Genomic DNA, 23,217 nt, shown 5'->3' with positions numbered 1-23,217 from the left:
TACTTAAAATGCGAATTACACTCTTCAATATTTCCTTTTTAAAAGGTTGTTTAATTTCAAATGGATTTTTAATGGAGGTAAATTAAAGCGTTAATTACTGTCATTGCAATGTAATTACGAAACTGGGCGATATTATAAGCTGTGGTAAGGTTATAAATATTCGTTGTACATTTGAGGAACCGGTATCTTCGTGGAAGAGCAGAGTAAAGCAGTTGACTATTGTAGATACACTCATGCTCATAAATTAAGGATAATGCTGATACATGGTGAAACAACGCTCTGGTGGGCGGTTTGCGGGTTTAAATCACCTCGGGGTATGACCATACGGTGCATCTGACCTGCGGTCGTCGCACGGTGGCGCAGGCAGCAGTCCACATATGTAGAGGTGTGTTGGTGCATGTCAGGGTACGGTGCAGCGAGTAAGTGTGCAGACGTTTTCAGACGTGCTAATGGTGACTGTGTGTTGAAAATGGCTCAAAGAACACACGTTGATGACGTTATGAGAGTGGAATACTGGGGCGCCTGGAGGCTGGTCAAACACAGCAGGTCGAAACACGGGTCTTGGAAACAGCAGGCAGTTTGCTAATTGGTCTGTTTTCACTAGGCAGTTGCGGGTTCTCGATCTTAGGGATGGGTCGGATTACGTTTCTTTTCCATGAAGTGGGGTATATTCCGTTCACGAGGAAATGTCAATTGAGACAGGTACTAAGATATCGGCAACATTCTTAATAATGGTTAAACTGATATTGTCATTACCTATCGCATCAGAAGAGATGGTCAATATTGCTTATCTTGCTGTATCTATTGTTACGTGTTTTAGATGGAAGGTATCGTGGTTAGTTTTCAAGTTAGGTGATTCTTGTGGATGGTAATTATAAGTCGTATGCTCAGAGTTGCTGAGGAGAATTCACTTAATTCGTTAGCTGAGACCTGAAAAGCAGTTTCCGATTTTGCCTTTCCGAACCCCAGGCTATGGAGATTCTTCCACACAGTCGTGGGCGTCAGATCGCTGCATACAAGGGAGCGAGCGTGCCTGATTTTGGCATTGCGAATACATTGTTTCACTCTGTTCCGTAGCTTTCTATATTCTTCGAAACGTTCGCGTTTCGGATCTTCCTTGAAACGCCTGTGGACAGCATCCCTATTATACATCATTTGATGTAACTCAGTTGTCAACCACGGATTATGCGTACAAGTGCATGTTTGTCACAGAGGGCAGTGAGTTTATCACCAAGTTGATAGATTTTGCCATCGTTTGTAGGTTCTCTGATTATTTGATGGCATGAGATTACTGAGTATCGGCTGTTAGAGCGTCAAGATCGATACGTTTCTTGATGCTACAAGTTATGTTGTTGTTGTTGTGATCTTCAGTCCTGAGACTGGTTTGATGCAGCTCTCCATGCTACTCTATCCTGTGCAAGCTTCTTCATCTCCCAATACGTACTGCAGCCTACATCCTTCTGAATCTGTTTAGTGTATTCATCTCTTGGTCTCCCTCTACGATTTTTACCCTCCACACTGCCCTCCAGTACTAAATTGGTGATCCCTTGATGCCTCAGAACATGTCCTACCAACCGATCCCTTCTTCTTGTCAAGTTGTGCCACAAACTCCTCTTCTCCCCAATCCTATTCAACACTTCCTCGCCGGCCGGTGTGGCCGTGCGGTTAAAGGCGCTTCAGTCTGGAACCGCGTGACCTCTACGGTCGCAGGTTCGAATCCTGCCTCAGGCATGGATGTTTGTGGTGTCCTTAGGTTAGTTAGGTTTAATTAGTTCTACGCTCTAGGCGACTGATGACCTCAGAAGTTAAGTCGCATAGTGCTCAGAGCCATTTGAACCATTTGAATACTTCCTCATTAGTTATGTGATCTACCCATCTAATCTTCAGCATTCTTCTGTAGCACCACATTTCAAAGGCTTCTAATCCCTTCTTGTCCAAACTATTTATCGTCCATGTTTCACTTCCGTACATCGCTACACTCCATACAAATACTTTCAGAAACGACTTCCTGACACTTAAATCAATACTTGATGTTAACAAATTTCTCTTCTTCAGAAACGCTTTCCTTGCCATTGCCATTCTACATTTTATATCCTCTCTACTTCGACCATCATCAGTTACTTTGCTCCCCAAATAGCAAAACTCCTTTACTACTTTAAGTGTCTCATTTCCTAATCTAATTCCCTCAGCATCGCCCGACTTAATTCGACTACATTCCATCATCCTCCTTTTGCTTTTATTGATGTTCATCTTATATCCTCCCTTCAAGACACTATCCATTCCGTTCAACTGCTCTTCCAAGTCCTTTGCTGTCTCTGACAGAATTACAATGTCACCGGCGAACCTTAAAGTTTTTATTTCTTCTCCATGGATTGTAATACCTGCTCCGAATTTTTCTTTTGTTTCCTTTACTGTTTGCTCAATATACAGATTGAATAATATCGGGGAGAGGCTACAACCCTGTCTCACTCCCTTCCCAACCATTGCTTCCCTTTCATGTCGCTCGACTCTTATAACTGGCATCTGGTTTCTATACAAATTGTAAATAGCCTTTTGCTCCCTGTATTTTACCCCTGCCACCTTCAGAATTTGAAAGAGAGTATTCTCCAAGTCTACAAATGCTAGAAACGTAGGTTTGCCTTTTCTTAATCTAGCTTCTAAGATAAGTCGTAGGGTCAGTATTGCCCCACGTGTTCCCATATTTCTACGGAATCCAAACTGATCTTCCCCGAGGTCGGCTTCTACCAGTTTTTCCATTCGTCTGTACAGAATTCGCGTTAGTATTTTGTAGCCGTGACTTATTAAACTGATAGTTCAGTAATTTTCACATCTGTCAACGCCTGCTTTCTTTGGGATTGGAATTATTATATTCTTCTTGAAGTCTGAGGGTATTTCGCCTGCCTCATACATTTTGCTCACCAGATGGTAGAGTTTTGTCAGGACCGACTCTCCCAAGGCCGTCAGTAGTTCTAATGGAATGTTGTCTACTCCCGGGGCCTTGTTTCGACTTGGGTCTTTCAGTGCTCTATCGAATTCTTCACGCAACAAGTTATATAAAGCGATTTGATTTATCGAGGCTGCACAGAGTAGGCCAGGAATATTACATCATGTGCTGAGAGGCCTGGGGCCGAGGTTTGACCAATATCTCTTACATTGTCAGTCTTTTTCGCTCCGATACGTCTATAAGAGCATGACTGTGCTCTGTGTGGTGTGTAGATTGTAATGGAAGAATATTCATGTTATTGCAACTAAACAATCTTCTTAGGTTTATTGCAGAGGAAGTGTCTCTCAGCAGCTATATGTTGCCTCCCATTACGATGACATGTTCGTATTGTCACTGAATTGAATGTAATTCCGACTGAATGGAAGTCATTGAGATTATTTTTGCCAGTTTGTAGACGATACCAGTCAAGCATTTATGACTTTGTATATTTATTTCAGTGAACATGAATTCATTCTCTTTTTCTTCAGCAGGGTCTGACATCCATAAGACTTTCGGTTTGAGATCTGTTTGTATATATGCACCTCGCTTTTTTGATCTGCCTGCCCTAAGAAATGTGTACCCTGGGAGATGAACAGATGCAGAGGGTACGTGTGGTTTTAACCACGTTTCGCGTAAGAGGATTACGTGGTAGTGAAGTAGGTTGAAGAGGACGCTAAGTTCTTCGTAGTGTGCAGATAAAGACTGGATGTTGCAGTGCACTGCTAACAGCTCTGACGCGTTCCGCTGAGCAGACTGGACTCTGGAGAAGGGTGGCGGGCTTGTTTGTCCCTTTGTTAGGTTCTACCTGCCACGAGGGGCACTGGTCGCTGCTTGTGCGAAGTGACATTCCACAGGGGTGTCCGAGATTTTGCGCTCCCTGCTTGCGACTCTGCGAGTGCAGAAAGAAAGGTGATCGCATGAGATTTCCTGAGGTTGCAGGGGTATAGAAAACGGAGTAGTGGTATTCAGTGCGTGGAGAATATAACCGAAACAGTGACAGCTGTGCGTGACTCTGTATCCTCTGTTGTAAGGGATGAAATGTAATTAGTGTATTTTAAACATTTTAGGGTGGAAAAGGAAAAAGAATGATTTAAAAGGCCGATACTGCCAGCAGAGAGAAGTAAGCTTAATAAATAAGAGGTTATCTTAGGAAGCCACAATTAATATGAAATTTTCTAAAATGACACTGATAGTGATTTTTGTTACAAACAATGTCAACCGAGGAGATGGGTGACTAATAAACTAAAGGAGAGACTAAAAATTGCAATGGTACTATTTCAAAATGGGAGAAAATAAACTGAGCTAATGAAAATCCTTGGGTAACAGAAGAAATATTGAATTTAATTGATGAAAGGAGAAAATATAAAAATGCAGTAAGTGAAACAGGCAAAAAGGAATACAAACGTCTCAAAAATGAGATCGACAGGAAGTGCAAAATGGCTAAGCAGGGATGGCTAGAGGACAAATGTAAGGATGTAGAGGCCTATCTCACTAGGGGTAAGATAGATACCGCCTACAGGAAAATTAAAGAGACCTTTGGAGATAAGAGAACGACTTGTATGAATATCAAGAGCTCAGATGGAAACCCAGTTCTAAGCAAAGAAGGGAAAGCAGAAAGGTGGAAGGAGTATATAGAGGGTCTATACAAGGGCGATGTACTTGAGGACAATATTATGGAAATGGAAGAGGATGTAGATGAAGATGAAATGGGAGATACGATACTGCGTGAAGAGTTTGACAGAGCACTGAAAGACCTGAGTCGAAACAAGGCCCCCGGAGTAGACAATATTCCATTGGAACTACTGACGGCCGTGGGAGAGCCAGTCCTGACAAAACTCTACCATCTGGTGAGCAAGATGTATGAAACAGGCGAAATACCCTCAGACTTCAAGAAGAATATAATAATTCCAATCCCAAAGAAAGCAGGTGTTGACAGATGTGAAAATTACCGAACTATCAGCTTAATAAGTCACAGCTGCAAAATACTAACACGAATTCTTTACAGACGAATGGAAAAACTAGTAGAAGCCAACCTCGGGGAAGATCAGTTTGGATTCCGTAGAAATGTTGGAACACGTGAGGCAATACTGACCTTACGGCTTATCTTAGAAGAAAGATTAAGAAAAGGCAAACCTACATTTCTAGCATTTGTAGACTTAGAGAAAGCTTTTGACAATGTTGACTGGAATACTCTCTTTCAAATTCTAAAGGTGGCAGGGGTAAAATACAGGGAGCGAAAGGCTATTTACAATTTGTACAGAAACCAGATGGCAGTTATAAGAGTCGAGGGACATGAAAGGGAAGCAGTGGTTGGGAAGGGAGTAAGACAGGGTTGTAGCCTCTCCCCGATGTTATTCAATCTGTATATTGAGCAAGCAGTAAAGGAAACAAAAGAAAAATTCGGAGTAGGTATTAAAATTCATGGAGAAGAAATAAAAACTTTGAGGTTCGCCGATGACATTGTAATTCTGTCAGAGACAGCAAAGGACTTGGAAGAGCAGTTGAATGGAATGGACAGTGTCTTGAAAGGAGGATATAAGATGAACATCAACAAAAGCAAAACAAGGATAATGGAATGTAGTCTAATTAAGTCGGGTGATGCTGAGGGAATTAGATTAGGAAATGAGGCACTTAAAGTAGTAAAGGAGTTTTGCTATTTGGGGAGCAAAATAACTGATGATGGTCGAAGTAGAGAGGATATAAAATGTAGGCTGGCAATGGCAAGGAAAGCGTTCTGAAGAAGAGAAATTTGTTAACATCCAGTATTGATTTAAGTGTCAGGAAGTCATTTCTGAAAGTATTTGTATGGAGTGTAGCCATGTATGGAAGTGAAACATGGACGATAAATAGTTTGGACAAGAAGAGAATAGAAGCTTTCGAAATGTGGTGCTACAGAAGAATGCAGAAGATTAGATGGGTAGATCACATAACTAATGAGGAAGTATTGAATAGGATTGGGGAGAAGAGAAGTTTGTGGCACAACTTGACCAGAAGAAGGGATCGGTTGATAGGACATGTTCTGAGGCATCAAGGGATCACCAATTTAGTATTGGAGGGCAGCGTGGAGGGTAAAAATCGTAGAGGGAGACCAAGAGATGAATACACTAAGCAGATTCAGAAGGATGTAGGTTGCAGTAGGTACTGGGAGATGAAAAAGCTTGCACAGGATAGAGTAGCATGGAGAGCTGCATCAAACCAGTCTCAGGACTGAAGACCACAACAACAACAACAATGAAAAATAGAATTAGCAGTAACTAAAATAAATTAAACGGTACAGTTACAAGTACGAAAAATTAATACAAATTTAATACAGTTACAAAAACAATTAGTTGAGGGTACAAATATGTGGATAATTAAAAAGTTAATACAATTACAAAACAGTAATCTGAGTATACGGAATGTTACAATTTGTTAGTACTTAAACGAGGCAAATAGTGTTAAGTTTGCCATTACTGAGGCTCGATCATATATCTGGCTCCCTATTTTGTCAGCAACTCCCCAATAATCAAGTGCACTGAGTACCATTTCTGATGAACCCTGAGCAGTTTTGTCATTACAAACATTGCGAAAACAATAAATTTTTCTATGGGACCGTCTTGTGTACAAAGCCTGAAAATAATACTCATTTACGACTTACAAGAAACATGCAGATATTCGTTTGCTTAACAAACTCACACGACGACGATGATTAACGACATCTGTAACTCGTTTAGCTAAATCGTTTTGAATTGTGCTTGATGTTCCTTTGAACCCAGAAGTGCTCTGCAAGCGATCACGAATAAACTGTTCCTGTAAAGACAAAAGTTCCAGTAAATAAAGGTAATTCACTTTTTTGTCGGAACTTTCATCTTCGAAGTGTCCTCTGAGTGCAAGCTCTTGCTTGCACAAGGAACAAACAACATCAATAAGTCCCTCTAATATGACACTAATATGTTGCACTGTCACATTATGTTTTATGGCTAGAAGTTTGGCTCGTTCAGAAACTGTATGTTGCATTTGTCGACGACCCAACAATTGAAAACGCTCTTGATCCTGAAAGTGCATTCTTGAATTCTGGTGTTTCTCAGCTTTGTTGTTAAAACTTTTAGTCACACTAACATAAATTCTTTTACAATCTCAGACACTCCAAACATAATACATGTGTAGCGATACCATTTATTTGTTACAGCCAACGATACTTTTTATACCAAGAAAATTGAAGGTTCCTGTTTTGTTCCCCAGCAACTATTTTATAGTCTGAGTGTGGTATGAATCGCTTAACTTTATAAGCGCACTTTTTTTCATAAGTCCAGCTTGAAAATGGTTTTTCATCTAATTCGGGAAATAAAGACACAATGTTCCCTCTGCGCAAATCATAATATAATCAGTTAATCACATGCACCCAGGAATTATGCTGCTAAAACAAGTTGTATTAAATCATGACTGAAGAGCTTGCGAAATAACACACAATTTGACAACTGAGGCAAGCCTCAAAGCCACGGTCCTACAAAGCATGTGACTACCTGCCGGCCCACCGACTGCCACGAGCAAACAAGAGACTATTTGTAGAAGCCTCCAGCGAAGTGTTAAATTGGATAACACGCGTAATGCAGCGAACTCTAAATGCATGGAGAGATCACATGAAACTGTGTTAATATAAAAACAAACTTCTGCTATGTTCAGTATGCTATTAGAATATCTTCAATAGTAAGTTTTCTTCAAAATTTTTGGTAGACTAAGCCTAAACGTCTCTGAAGAGCTTCGCCACTGCTGGAATCTTCCAGAAAGAGCCAGAGTGATGCATGTACGGAAGCAAGTTGGGCAGTTCCGAAGAGCTCTGTACCACCACAGGACCGAATGACGTCAGATGGCGCGAAGTATGTACCCCTGACCTCTGTTAAAATTATTGCTCTTCATTTGAATGTCAACTGCTTCTTTTGTAACAGAATCCCAATATGATGATGTCTGAGCCAAAACCCTCGTCTTTTCAAAACCGTATATTTTATGCCCGTTTTCTGGGCAGTGTCCACCCATGGACGACGCCTCGAGCTGCCTTTGTTTAATGCAAAGCAACAGCCCGAAAAGTTTGACCTATGTAAATTTTACCACATTCACAGGGGACACCATACAAGCCAGGAACTCGAAGACCCATGTTGTCTTTAACGGTGCATAACATGTCTCTTATGTTGCGAGCCAGAACACTGGTCTCAGTCCATTTCTCTAAAGCACGTGTCCCGTCTTCCTAGTAGTTGCTCAACAATACAGAAGGAATACAGCCAGCTTGGCCTCTTCCACGGATTCATGAGGCATCTTTTGTTGATGACACCTGAAAACGTTTGCAATCTCTCCCTTCCTGTAACAGTTTTCTCTGAACATGGCTTCAAATGCTGAAATTCAGAATCTAGATGGTCATTGTCAGTAATAATCTTTTGGCCTGTGTTCTATCGTGTTCAGGACTGCTTTCTTGTACACTACTGGCCATTAAAATTGCTACACCAAGAAGAAATGCAGATGATAAACGGGTATTCATTGGACAAATATATTATACTAGAACTGACATGTGATTACATTTTCAAGCAATTTGGGTGCATAGATCCTGAGAAATCAATACCCAGAACAACCACCTCTGGCCGTAATAACGGCCTAGATACGCCAGAGCATTGAGTCAAACAGTGCTTGGATGGCGTGTACAGGTACAGCTGCCCATGCAGCTTCAACACGATACCACAGTTCATCAAGAGTAGTGACTGGCGTATTGTGACGAGCCAGTTCCTCGGCCTCCACTGATCAGACGTTTTCAGTTGGTGAGAGATCTGGAGAATGTGTTGGCCAGGGCAGCAGTCGAACATTTTCTGTATCCAGAAAGGCCCGTACAGGACCTGCAACATGCGGTCGTGCATTATCCTGCTGAAATGTATGGTTTCGCAGGGATCGAATGAAGGGTAGAGCCACGGGTCGTAACACACCTGAAATATAACGTCCACTGTTCAAAGTGCCGTCAATGCGAACAAGTGGTGACCGAGACGTGTATCCAATGGCATCCCATACCATCACGCCGGACGATACGCCAGTATGGCGATGACGAATACACGCTTGCAATGTGCGTTCATCGCGATGTCGCCAAACACGGATGCGACCATTATGATGCTGTAAACAGATCTTGGATTTGTCCGAAAAAAATGACGTTTTGCCATTCGTGCACCCAGGTTCGTCGTTGAGTACACCATCGCAGGCGCTCCTGTTTGTGATGCAGCATCAACGGTAACCGCAGCCACGGTCTCCGAGCTGATAGTCCGTGCTGCTGCAAACATCGTCGAACTGTTCGTGGAGATGGTTGTTATCTTGCAAACGTCCCCATCTGTTGACTCAGGGATCGAGACGTGGCTGCATTATCGTTACAACCATGCGGATAAGATGTCTGTCATCTCGACTGCTAGTGATACGAGGCCGTTGGGATCCAGCACGGCGTTCCGTATTAACCTCCTGAACTCATCGATTCCATATTCTGCTAACAGTCATTGGTTCTCGACCAACGCTAGCAGCAATGTCGCGATACGATAATCCGCAATCGCGATAGGCTACAATCTGACCTTTATCAAAGTCGGAAACGTGATGGTACGCATTTCTTCTCCTTTCACGAGGCATTACGACAACGTTTCACCAGGCAACACCGGTGAACTGCTGTTTCTGTATGAGAAATCGGTTGGAAACTTTCCTCATTCAACACGTTGTAGGTGTCGCCACCAGCGCCAGCCTTGTGTGAATGCTCTGAAAAGCTAAACATTTGCATATCACAGCATGTTCTTCCTGTCGGTTAAATTTCGCGTCTGTAGCACGTCATCTTCGTGGTGCAGCAATTTTAAAGGCCAGTAGTGTATATTAGCTGGTGAAAACTGTTGACATTCAAGTACTGGTCAGTTTGTACACATTTCCTGTACACTGAATGATGAAGCTGGCCTCGTGCCTCCTGTTCAAATGAAACATCCAAGAATGGGAACATTTCGTCTCTCATAAACTCGTCTATTGAAAAGTGGCAAGACATCTGCTATGTCCCTTTTCATGTGACATGAGAAAAACTCTGTAGTTCGAGGATAACGTGGGGGCAAAATATGATGATAATCCAGAATGAAATTTTCACTCTACAGTGGAGTGTGCTCTGATATAAAACTTCTTAGCAGATTAAAACTGTGTGTCGGACCGAGAATCGAACTCGGGACCTTTGTCTTTCGCGGGAAAGTGCTCTACCAAACTTTTTCCCTTATTTAGACTTTTTAAACTTTCATTTTTTCGTTTTTTTCCTTTTTATTATATATATACATATATATATATATATATATAACCGAGACTCGAACTCGGGACCTTCGTCTTTCGCGGGTAATTGCTCTACCAACCTTTTTTCCTTTTTTTCAATTTTTTAAACTTTAATTTTTTCTTTTTTTTCCTTTTATATATATATATATATGTATGTATATATATATTACTTTTTTGCCTTATATATGTAAGGAAAAAACCAAAAAAATGAAAGTTTAAAAAATCGAAAAAGGAAAAAAGGTTGGTAGAACAATTACCCGCGAAAGACAAAGGTCCCGAGTTCGAGTCTCGGTCCGACACACACACACACAGACACACAGATATATATATATACAAAGGAAGCAAATTACCTCTTTCACTTCAGGCGTTGGCCCCTATCACCCATACTACTTCCAAAAACCTATCGAACCTCAAAACAAAAACAAAGTTAGTGCCACCGCCACTTTCATCCTAAAGCCGTCTAGGACGGTCGTGTGCCACCACTTCAGGCTCCGCTCACGAACAAAAATTAAATATGCCTCTGAATATTTTATTAAAAAAAAAAGAAAAGGATAAGGGAAAGGATACAATACTTTATAACATTTTATTTGTTGCTCATATTGTTCTTATGTATTTATTTGTAATTCTTTTTGTTCTATGTTTCTTTTTTCTCGGGGGGTGTCCATAGCACCAAGACGGCAGGATGTCCTGGTCGTCGTCTCGCTCAGCGAGGGTGAAACACCCTATAATTACCGTCGATGTCTCTCATCAGCCCATCATGTGCAATCTCTCAGTCTCTTCTCACACTTGGTGCACCCCAATGGTCTGGAGGACGCGTAGACAACGACCCCAAGCAATTCGCAAAGGGCGTACCATACGACACATTGCGCCATACAATCGTGTAGTTAATCGTTAAATAATGCCTGAAATCTAACAACACTGCAACGCCCTCATTAAAAAAAGTATGACACTGCCATACCCTTAAGCCACACCGTGGCGTTATGACGAGTGGCAGGGAAGTGAGTGACGTCGGGATGGTGGGCTCTGCGGAGTGAGGCGTCCGTCGCAGCGACAATGCCGACGTGCGCCGCGTGAGGAGCCAGCAGTCGGTAGCCGTACCGCAAATGAAACGGTGCATGTCGGTGTCGACAGCGGCGAATCTGGGGCAGAGAGGATCCTCGGCAAGATGGGTCAGGTGTAAACGTTGTCGGGTGGGGAATTTTTCTGTCGTTGTCGCATACTACAGCGCCCTGGCCGTCGTGGGAAGGAAAGGGGAGTGTACGTTACTCCACACCCGTCTCCAGCCAACCGCCGGATGTCGGCGTTCAACCACATTAGCAGGCAGCGTCCGTTGAAAGTAGCGGTAGAAGTCCTCGGTGCTAGGATCCCGCGTGGTCGGCAAGACATCCAACAGATAACTCGTGTCTACCAGATGGGTGCGAATGAGGCACAGTGCTGGTTGGGGTGATATGTCCAGCAGGAACCGGCGGACAGAGGGATTGAGACACCACCTCCTGAATACCAGGGAAGGGGTCCTTGTCCGAAGTACGTAGGCGACGCATCGTCCGCAGGAAGAGAGCGCGCGCCCTGTTGTGCACGTTTATCATTCCAATGCCGCCTGCGTGTGTGGGCAACGTTGGCGTCTCGTAACGGTTCTTGAACACCCTACCCTCGCTGACGAAATGACCGAAGGCCGCCTGGAACTTGGCAGCTACAGTAGCGGCCATCGGGATAACGCGTGTGTAATGATTAAGTTTCGGAGCGAGGTAGACGTTGACAAAATGTACCCGCATGATCAAGCGTTCGAAAGTTATGGAGACGAACTTGAGTGCGGATCACATTAAGTAGTCTGCGATACGTATCTCGGGCCGTACGCTGCACGTTCGCATGGAAGATCACTCCCAAACACTTCATTGCCGGGACTGTGGTAATGGGCACTGGCGTACTCATTTGCAATCCTCTGCCCACATCCATGTAGTGCGACTTTCGCAGGTTGATACGGCTCCCGGCCACCTCTCCGTATTGCTGAAGCCACGCGATCTCCGTACATATATCTTCTGCCGACATCGCCGAAAGTACTACATCGTCCGCATAGGCACAACATTTAAAACGCACATCGCGGTGACGAATGCCCTCCAAAGCCGGCTAGAAAGAATTCCGCCGAAAATGCAGCGATCTACTTTCGCCTGTCTTGTTAATCATTTGTAACTTTGAGAGAAGTATTCACGAGTGGGGAATTTTGATGACAACCTACACATTGCTCTTCTTGCCATGTTAAAATTCGCTTCTTTTGCTAAAACACAACAGAGTTTACACAGTCTCACCTCATTAACAGCCTGTGTAGACGCAGTTGAGAAAGAATTCTGAAAAAGTGGTTTATTAAGTTTATTAAGTAAGGAACAGAGGAAAAGTAAGGTCAGTATATTACGAAAAAGTACATCTTCGGCACAAAATAAACGTTTAATGTCTCCTCTTTGTGTACTATAATTTGCCAAAATCTCATTTCGGTATCTCAAATCAATTATCAAATAAGAGGAATACTGTGAATATTTCACCCTGACTTTATCGCTGGTGCGGGCGATCGCAAATAAGTGTGCTACATCAGATCAAATTTCTCGATATTGGTAACAACTAGACCTCAAGCCAAGTCTAAAGAAAAATTCAGTGTGTTAGCTAAATTTCGTATGCAGCAGCATGTCATGTTATACGCACCAAACGCAAAGTCATAGTGACCCCTATTTTTCATTGTAAACTTTTTGAATATCACACGTAAATATCACAATAGCTATGATCATTAATGAAATGATGGGCACATCATAATGAACCTGAGATATAAAACTACAAGGAAAGCATAAATGATTTTTTTTACCGAATAGTTACTGTAAAATCGTTTGAAAATATTGCAGGGCGTGCGTCTCGATTCTGTAATGGCCGACCAGCCGATAGGTGGCGGACAGTGTGGGCCTCCCCTTCCGAACAAACGAATGAAGTCGCCAGTGCTTTGGACGAAAACTGGTCACTGCGCATGGACCTTCGTGTCCTGCACCTACACCTGGTTTATAGTTGCATACCCGGCTGGAAATTAAGTTAATGAGTTACACACAATAAAAGAATAGGATATACACAAAAATTTCACAATGTGGTTAACAGTAAAATATGAACTGAACATTATTTATAAAGGAAAATTTGGTCCATTGCAGGCTGTAAAATAAACATTCTTTATTCAGGTCTTACGATTATCTAATTTCGAACATTAGTTATTTTCATAATCCTGAAGCAAATCAACATGGAAGAGCATGTATCACCATGTATAAATAAAACATTGCACATCTCACATTAAACTAATTACACTCCAGTGCAATAATTCTACCTAATATGTGAGGTAATGTATTATAGAGAGTAATTATCAGGTTATTTTGCCTTAGACTACAAAACCAGAAATCATATTCATCAATTACATGAGGACTGAATCCACATTAAAAACAACGCAACATCAAATGTCATTTAATGATAACTGTACTCTGAGCAATGCGGCTTGACAGCAAACAACAGCTGTTATGAAGCTGTCAGAGGTTCTTGCACCCAAACATTGCTGAACCATCGACAGCAATGTTAAGGCATATTTCGTATATTGCCGGTGTCCGAGATTTAGATGATGTATTGCATATCAGATAATCAGTGACTGAATACCACATAAGAGCATACAAAAAGATAACAAAATATTTTATAGAGTACATTAAAAGTAATACATGAAATAAGTATGTAGTTAGTTTCCCTTGTATAGGAAGGTAAACAAACCAGTAATACACAAGAAACAACATGCGTATATAATGCTTTTATGAGAATTCTACACAATACACAGCATACATCACATAGTACACTATAGAGCAAACTGCCTCTGTAGTCACAGATATTCTACACTTCCATGTGTGAACACTGGTCAGCAGTACTATTTGTCATGGTACTCGCACAGAGAGCAACCTACCCCCTCACCAGAGCTGCAGAGCACCACAGAAGGTGCGTGTGAGGTCAATGTCGTCGAGCAGCGAGTGCTGACTGTACTCGTCGATGGCTGTTGCCTGAATATCGAGTACAGATGGTGCAGCACAAGCCATGGTGGGAGGCGTTCAGGCTGGCTGTAGTGGGAGGTGCTGGAGGCTGAATCAATGGTGGTAGACTGCATGTGTGTGGCGGCAGTGGCAATGAGCCAAGTGCAATGAGAGGCACGAAGAGCTGGCGAGCAGGGTGAGAATGAGCTCGTCTGACAGAGAAAGCCAGGAGGACATAATGCCAAACCCCAAAGTTGGCGGTAGGCAAAAGGTACAGGTGAGTTGGGTAGTGATTGGCATAGACTGCAGTCTATGGGCAACATAACTAGCTTGAGACTAAAGTACCATGTCAGTTTCACTGTGACTTTGTCTGGTCGAAAGTGACGGATATGGATTATAATAATCGGTGGTTCGTCAGATCATTACGCAAGCAGCAGCAGGTCATCACAAGTGTTGTGATTTGAACAGCTGGGTCAGCCAAGGTAGAGAGGAATCACGCAGGTTTCAGCCTGTTGATGGAGATCGTCATAAAAGTACTGTTAATGTTGATGTCGAAAGTGTGACATTCATATTTCTACACATGAAGTGGACTAGTATAGACCAGCTGTATGGCTGTATGGTCTCACTGTGAGCAGTGGATGATGGTGGTACCACCCCAGTCTCTGTATGAATTTGATATCAAACTAATTAATTGATCAACTTACTACAACCCACCTTGAGATGACGTTACGGATTTTCCCCAGCCAGCACATGGGTCCCCGCCCATCCCTCTCGTCTCCGAAATCCCTCCCCCTTCCCCACCTGCCCTATTGCTGGGAAACTCAAATTTTGGTGAGAAATTTAAAAAATTTGTTTGTAACTTCTGAGCGGAAGCCCATGTGCACTCCCCTAAGCAGGAAAATTGTCCAGATGTAGAAAACGAATGTTAGGTTAGTGTACTTATTTACTTTGGTTGGGAAACTGAAGTAAAGATTGGACCTAATTATGTAATTAATTGCAAACATCGGTCCTAATTAGACATCTTTATGAGTTGCACTACACAAGGAGCGTCTAAAATCGCAGTACATCTCAAAAACTGACCATGTCATATAAGTGGTGTTTTCTCACACGGAAAAAATTCCCAGTATCATTCGAAACTAGTGGCCGACATACTCAAAATAATCTCTACATAAGATAATTCCCTTATCCACAAGTCGAAATAAATCTCTCTGCTCCACTTGTTAACTGGCAGGGAAAATGCTGGGGTGGAAGGTACTATATTTATACTTTGCATGAAATGTGTTTAACTGATGAGATGTTGGTGTAGGACAGAGAGGAGTTTAATAAGTAAGCATGCATCTGAGGACTGCCTATCATTGTTACACAAAATTTCGGGAGAACTGCCGGATGTTTGTAACTTCCTGCCACAGAGTCTTCTGGCCATCTTCAGGTGACACTGAGCCGAGGCCCCGCAGGCACATGCGTGGTGGGTTCACTTGGCGCTGCGCGTGCACTACTTGAGCCCGCGTGCCCTCCGTGGTGAAAACTCGCCGCATCGATATCAATTTGATTTCTTCCCGCGGTCCCATCACAGAACTACGCCGGCCACGGAGGACACGAAGTTTTTCAACGATTGGATTCCATGCCGAATTCAACTGAAAACCGGCGTCTCGATTAACAAGAGACCCACTGTCAGTCATATTTCCACTGATGCATTAATAATAATAGAACTCCAAAAGTTAGACGCATGGGCCACAATTTTTGTCTCACTGCAATTCATGACATGACCAGTGGAAATACAGTGCTCAGCGACGGCAGACTTACAAGGATGGAGAAGGCGAGTATGCCGCTGATGTTCTACAATGCGACCCTGCACAATATGCGTCGTTTGCCCTATATAAGATTTGCCGCATTCACACGAAATCCTGTAAACACATATTTTTATTTAACAATGAGTTTTATGAACAATCAGATGGTGTCGCCATGGGGAGTCCTTTGTCTCCCCTGGTGGTCAATCTTTTTATGGAAGATTTTGAGGAGCGAGCGCTCGTCTCAGCCACTTTTAAGCCAACAATATTTTGGCGATACCTTGATGATACTTTTATAGTTTGGCTTGGTTAAAATGGCTCTGAGCACTATGGGACTTAACATTTGAGGCCATCAGTCCCCTAGAACTTAGAACTACTTAAACCTAACTAACCTAAGGACATCACACACATCCATGCCGAGGCAGGATTCGAACCTGCGGCCGTAGCGGTCGCGCGGTTCCAGACTGAAGCGCCTAGAACCGCTCGGCCACCACGGCCGGCTATAGTTTGGCCTCATGGTTTGGATCGTCTGCGAGAGTTCCTACAACATCTGAACTCCATATAAGAAAACATAAAATTTACTATAGAGTTGAAGAAGGAGGGTTGGCTGCCGTTTTTAGACGTCTTGGTGGGACGTAAGAACGATGGCACACTTGGTCATTCAGTTTACAGAAAGCCCACTCACACAGACCTTTACTTGCAAGCTGCTAGTTGCCACCATCTGGTGCAAACGATGAGTGTTTTGAAGACACTGATTCTCCGAGCCTACGTCATCTCTGACACCGGTAGTTTGCGAACAGAACTGGAGCACCTGCAGACTGTATTTCTGAAGAATGGGTACTGTCCCAGTAAGTGGATAGAGCGCTGCAGACCTGTAAACGATGGAGCTCTCTTTATTTCTCGAAAACTTCGCATTAATTCCAGTGCCCCTGAGAGGTCAACTTGCGATAGCTGCTGTTTAACTTGTACATAGAAAGAAGGGATAGGGCAGAAATCCATCACTGAAGTGTTAGGAAGGCCAACACAGGCTGCCACAACTATTGGAAAATGCTTCACTGTTCTAATTACACACCGAAACTGTGAAAAATACCAGAACTTATAAACAATGGGTCATAATGTATCACATGGACTGGGAACAGTGTAATAACACAACTGTGTAATAACACAACTACTGCTAAAACCGACCCCCAAAAGATTACACCGTGAGAGAGGGTCAGCAGCTGCATGTGTGTTCATATCGATGTTTGGTCATGGACTAGCCAACTTAGAACCAGTCTTGCCTCCCCTCCTACCACCCCTCAGCCATCCATCTCCTCATTGTAGGTGGAGATACAGGCCTTTTCTATCCCATCGATGATGGTCCACAAAGAGATCCATCTGGTGGCAGTGATGCACTGTTTCCAGGCTGCAGAAATCAGTCACAGATGGACAAAAGACTCAAGAACAGGATGCGTCCTACAAGCTATTAAACATATTTCTCAGAAAGACTGGACCTCCCTGGAACAACAACGAAATTCGGAAGAACTCTACAGAACGCTATTCTAACGTCAACTGCCACCCGCCGTCGGCGGAATTCTTCTTAGAAACTAACTAAGATTCGATTCATACTGCGCATAATAAAAGCTCATGACCAGAGGTGTAATGTGGCAAAGCACCAAGATGCACTTCTCAGCCGTTGTCGAGAAAATCGACAGTTATAAGAAACCGTTGCGGTGAAATACTCTCTACGACTAAGAATTTTTTACAGCGTCGCGGCACAGCGGTAAGCGCTCGGGTTCGTAATCCGAAAGTCGCCGGATCGAATCTCGCGCCATGCAGTTTTATTTATTATTAGTTTTTTGTAATTCATATATATATATATATATATATATATATATATATATATATATATATATATATATATAAACTCCCGTGTGAGGTTGATAGATCCTCCATCGGGCGCCTCCCCAGGTGGCGGATAGGGGAAAGCCTCCCAGATATGGGTGGCACCGAGGAAATCAAATACTCGGGGCGGACCAAAACTATCACATCCTCGAGGATAAGTACCCGGAATAAAAACCGGCGAAACGAAGAAAACTAACACAAAAGCCCAGACACGTCTGTGTGGTAACCACCGGTACTCTGGCCAGCGTCTGTCACCAATGGTGCGGCTGATACGAGCTCCAGGAACTGAAAATCCCTGGTTCTACCAAACTGGCGCAAGCCAGACGAATTACAAGCATAATGGCAAGTACACCTAAAAACAACATTACCCCAGGTGGACGATCCACCCGTCGCAAGACGGCAACCAGGCACTCGGATTCTGGGGGACCTGGAGATGTACTAAAGGGCGAGTCGGAGCGCTCTGGCAAACTACCCAAGAAAACACACACATACTTTGGCACCTTCAACATACAGACACTAATACAAACGGGAAAATTACACAATCTAACAACGGAACTCACCAGTCAAAAGATCTCGATCCTAGCGCTACAAGAAACAAGATACACGGATTCAGACACAATAGACTACGGAAACTACAGATTCTTCAAGAGTGGAACCAACAGGAAAATCGGCAAAGGAGGAGCACTCCTCGGCATGGCCTTCGCAGTAAACAAAAACATCCTAGACTCAGTAAAAGAAGTCAACGCGATCAACAACAGGCTCATGACCATGCGAATCAAACACGCCAACAAGAACTACACCCTCATCAACGTACATGCCCCCACGAACGCAGACAACAAGGACAAACCAGAAGAAACAGACAAATTCTGGGACAAACTCGAAACCACCCTGGCAAAAATACCCCAAGACAACGCGAAAATTCTACTAGGCGATTTCAACGCACAAATCGGCAGAGAAAAACGCTACAGAAAAACAGTAGGAAATTTCCCTGCACACAAATTCACCAACAAAAACGGCACCAGACTGATCGAACTCTGCCAGCAAAACAACCTCAAAATCATGTCAACCTCCCTGATGAAAAAGCCCAAGAAACAAAAGACGTGGTGATCACCAGTCCACTCACTAGGCGAATTCCAGATAGATCACGTGGCAATCTCCTATGAATACCAGAAAGAAATCCACGACGTCCAAGTGAGAAAAGGCGCAAACATAGATTCGGACCACTACCTAACAAGAATCAAAATCAAACTCACACCAAGAAGACAACACAAAAAGAAATTGACCTCACCGAAATTTGATACAAGAAAGATCAGAGAATCGAACATCACAGAACACTGGGAAAAACAAGAGGCGAAAGATTGGACCAGCTTTAAACAAAAAATTGTGAACACAGCCAAAGAACTGATCCCGCTGACTAGAAAACCCAGGCACCCTTGGTGGAACACTACCTGCGAAATCGCCCTACAAAATCGAAGAACAGCTTTCACAAACTACAACAGCAACAAAACACAAGAAACACGGGACAACTTCTATGAAATTCGAAGACAAACATCGAAAACAATAAGACAAGAGAAACGCAAATACATCAACGATCAGCTAAACTCCATCGAAGAAGACTTCAGAAATTTCAACACACGGGATTTCTACAGGACGTTCGCCAACCAAGTCAAAGGATACTCACCACAGAACCTCTGCTTCAGAAAAGAAGACGGAAAACTGGCACTTACCAACAAAGAAAACTGTGAAGAGCTCGCGAAGTACTTTTCAAAATTACTAAATTGCCCGGAACCTAATTCAACCTTCGAACCCCGAGAACCGGCCAACGCATCGGAAGACTCACCATCACCAACAAAGGAAGAAATCCTCCACTGCATAAAGAAACTGAAAAACAACAAGGCAGCCGGTGAAGACGGAATAACGGCAGAACTGCTGAAGAACCTAGGACCAAACTCGCTAAACGAAATCACACAAATCATACAGAACACCTGGACAACCGAAATCATACCTGACGACTGGAAGACCGCACTCATTCACCCGCTACACAAGAAAGGTGACAGGACAGACACAAACAATTATAGAGGAATTTCCCTGCTACCGGTCATCTACAAAATTCTATCAACCTGCCTTCTCACCAGAACGCAAGGACAACTGGAACCCGCCATCTCGGAATACCAAGCGGGTTTCAGACCCAACAGAGCCTGCCCCGAACAAATCTTCAACCTGAAATCAATCATAAAATCCCACATGACAAGCCCCAAAAAAATCATCTGCACTTTCGTCGACTTCAAAAAGGCTTACGACTCGATCGACAGAAAGTCCCTCATCCAAATCCTCAGAGAAAAAGGCCTAGACCAAAAGACCCGAAGACTAATCGAACAGACACTAACCAATACAAAATCCAAAGTCAAATTCATGGGCGAAATCTCGGACCCCTTTGAAATCCACACTGGCCTAAGACAAGGAGATGGACTATCCCCGCTATTGTTCAACATCGTCCTGGACAAAGTAATGAGCGAATGGGAAGCTGAAGTCAGGAGACAAAACACCTGGAGACCAGTCACATTAGGAAGGAAAAGACTGGAAATCCCTTACCTAGCATTCGCAGACGACCTAGCGATACTGACCTATGACCCAACATCAGCAAAAACACAGATCGAAATCCTGAAAGAATGCGCCGAGAAAGTCGGCCTACAAATCTCTTTTGAAAAAACGCAAGTCCTAACAAGAGAAGGCGACGACATCACAACCAAGTACGGCAAAATTAAAGGGGTCAAACACTTCAGATACCTAGGCGAAATCATCGAACCGACCGGAACAGAGAAACTGGCTTACGAAGACAGACAACAGAAGACACGGAAATCACTAGGAATGGTACGAAACGTCTACAACAAACAATGCATTTCCAGAAACACCAAGATCAGACACTATAACACAGTGATCAAACCCGCCGTACTGTATGCCAGCGAAACACTAGCACTCAACAGGAAAATCAAAATTGAAGAAATCAAAAAAGAAGAACGCAAAATCATGAGGAAAATTTTAGGAGGAAGACCCACACCAGATGGTTACAGACTACAGAAGAACTCAACAGTAGAAGCATATTCGAACATCGAGAACGATATGAGAAAAAGGCGCCTTAAATTCTACGGACATTTAGATAGACTCCCTGAAACAAGACTCACCAAGAAAATTCTAGAACACATCAAGACACTTAAAGTCTCGACACCCTGGATGGAAGGAGTCCGAAAAGACCTACAAGCAATTGGCACCACAAACACCACAGACAGAAGCACCTTCCGAAAACACATAGACAATTGGGAAGTAAAGTCAGAAGCGCTAAAACAGCGGACCAAACAAGAATGGTCTGAGGAGAGAAAAGAGGCCCTCTCCAAGAGAATGAAGGAGTACTGGAAGGACAAGAAGAACAAGCCTTCAAAGTCATAAGCTTAACGATTTCCTTTTAGGGAAAATTCGCCAACAATAATAATAATATATATAAACTATTAATGAATTGCTTATGCATCTTGGTGAAGGCGGATCGCTCTCCAATTGTACCGCCTCCATTTTTCCGTTTGTTTAACAGGGTGTACCAAAGCTCTCACGCCCGCACTGATTATATATACGTATATATAATTCCCGGCAATCAGTTGCAACAATTATGCATATAATAAGTTGTTGAAAGTCGTTTGTCGTGGAAAAACTGGCGACTTTGAACATCATTACGTTTTCCGCAAACAATGTTGTATTTCACAAATGTTATCAATTGTCTTCATAAGGTTAACCACGTATAGTTAAAGGAAGACGTAGAAACGATAATCCGAAACGAATACGTATAGCGTAAGTCAAACGTTCGAATTAGAATAGAGACCCCACGAACACAAATTTGCTGTGGCAGGTATGAAATATAAACTCCGTTACTCGCTCGTTACACTGGAAGAACAGATGTTGAATGGGCCGAAACGAGCCGCCGCATAACAGCGTAGTTGCCTGCTGACTTCGAAAGAAGGTAGATGCGGCCCCTAGCGCAACTTTTAACATCGTCGAAAATCAGTGCGGACGTGAGAGCTTTGGTACACCCTGTTAAACAAACGGAAAAATGGAGGCGGTACAATTGGAGAGCGATCCGCCTTCACCAACATGCATAAGCAATTCATTAATGTTTGAATTACAAAAAACTATGGCGCGAGTTTCGATCTGGCGACCTTCGGATTACGAACCCGAGCGCTTACCGCTGCGCCACGACGCTGCAGAAAATTATTAGTCGTAGAGAGTATTTCACCACAACGGTTTCTTTTAACTGTCGATTTTCTCGACAACGGCTGAGAAGTGCATCTTGGTGCTTTGCCACATTACACCTCTGGTCATGAGCTTTTATTATGCGCAGTATGAATCGAATCTGAATTTCGCAATAGGCGGCCTCCCCTTGTTAGTTGCGACTTGTCACAGAAATCGCAGTTTGACTCGATAGCGTGTCGCAGAGATGAGCGTAGTACAAACTTTGGCCAACAGATGACACTGTTAACTGCGCTTTTTAGTTGCTACTTGCGACTTCTAGCCGCGACTAGTCACTGAAATCGCAGAAAGGAGTATGGAATTCGGCCCACAGATGGCTCACGGCGTTGAAAGTGAAATGCTACTTCCGACTGCTAACTGTGACTGAAATCGCAGTTAGATTTTGTAAAGTTGTAATTGTGATATCTGTGACTTCTCAATCACTGTGATTTCTAACAGATACTCGATTTCCTGCCCACCACTACTTTTATACAACCAATGAGAGGCGAGAAGAGAGGCGATATATTTCTAGCGCCGAAATTGAAACCATTGCCCTTTTTTATGTTTATCGTTGTATTGGTGAGTTTCGAGAAAAATATTTTGTGATTATGGCAGCGAGTGCTATAAAGTGGATTGACTGAGATGACGCCAAGTTGCAGTGTTCTACGTCGGCACGTCAGTGAAGAAGTAGGCACACAAACAGCTAAGTAAAAAAGTCCGTGCAGTTCGCACCTTTATTTATACGTAAAAACCGACTTAGGTATTTTTCTTTGTGTGCGACCGTATATGCAGCAGTCGTGTGCTGATGTGAAATTCTAGATTCGGAAATTCTACTCTTCGCGTCTACTCTGCATAACTTTTAATTGATAGTATCAAACCCCATTTGTGTTGCGAAATTTCGAACATTTGCGAGTGCCGCGATAAACTCGTACTCTTACTGTATCGTCAGTTGTAGGCTTAAACTTATTCGTGC

This window comes from Schistocerca americana, chromosome 4 (genome assembly GCF_021461395.2).
Source record: "Schistocerca americana isolate TAMUIC-IGC-003095 chromosome 4, iqSchAmer2.1, whole genome shotgun sequence".
In the NCBI taxonomy this organism is placed as follows: domain Eukaryota; kingdom Metazoa; phylum Arthropoda; class Insecta; order Orthoptera; family Acrididae; genus Schistocerca; species Schistocerca americana.
Note: the sequence above shows the minus strand (reverse complement) of the source record.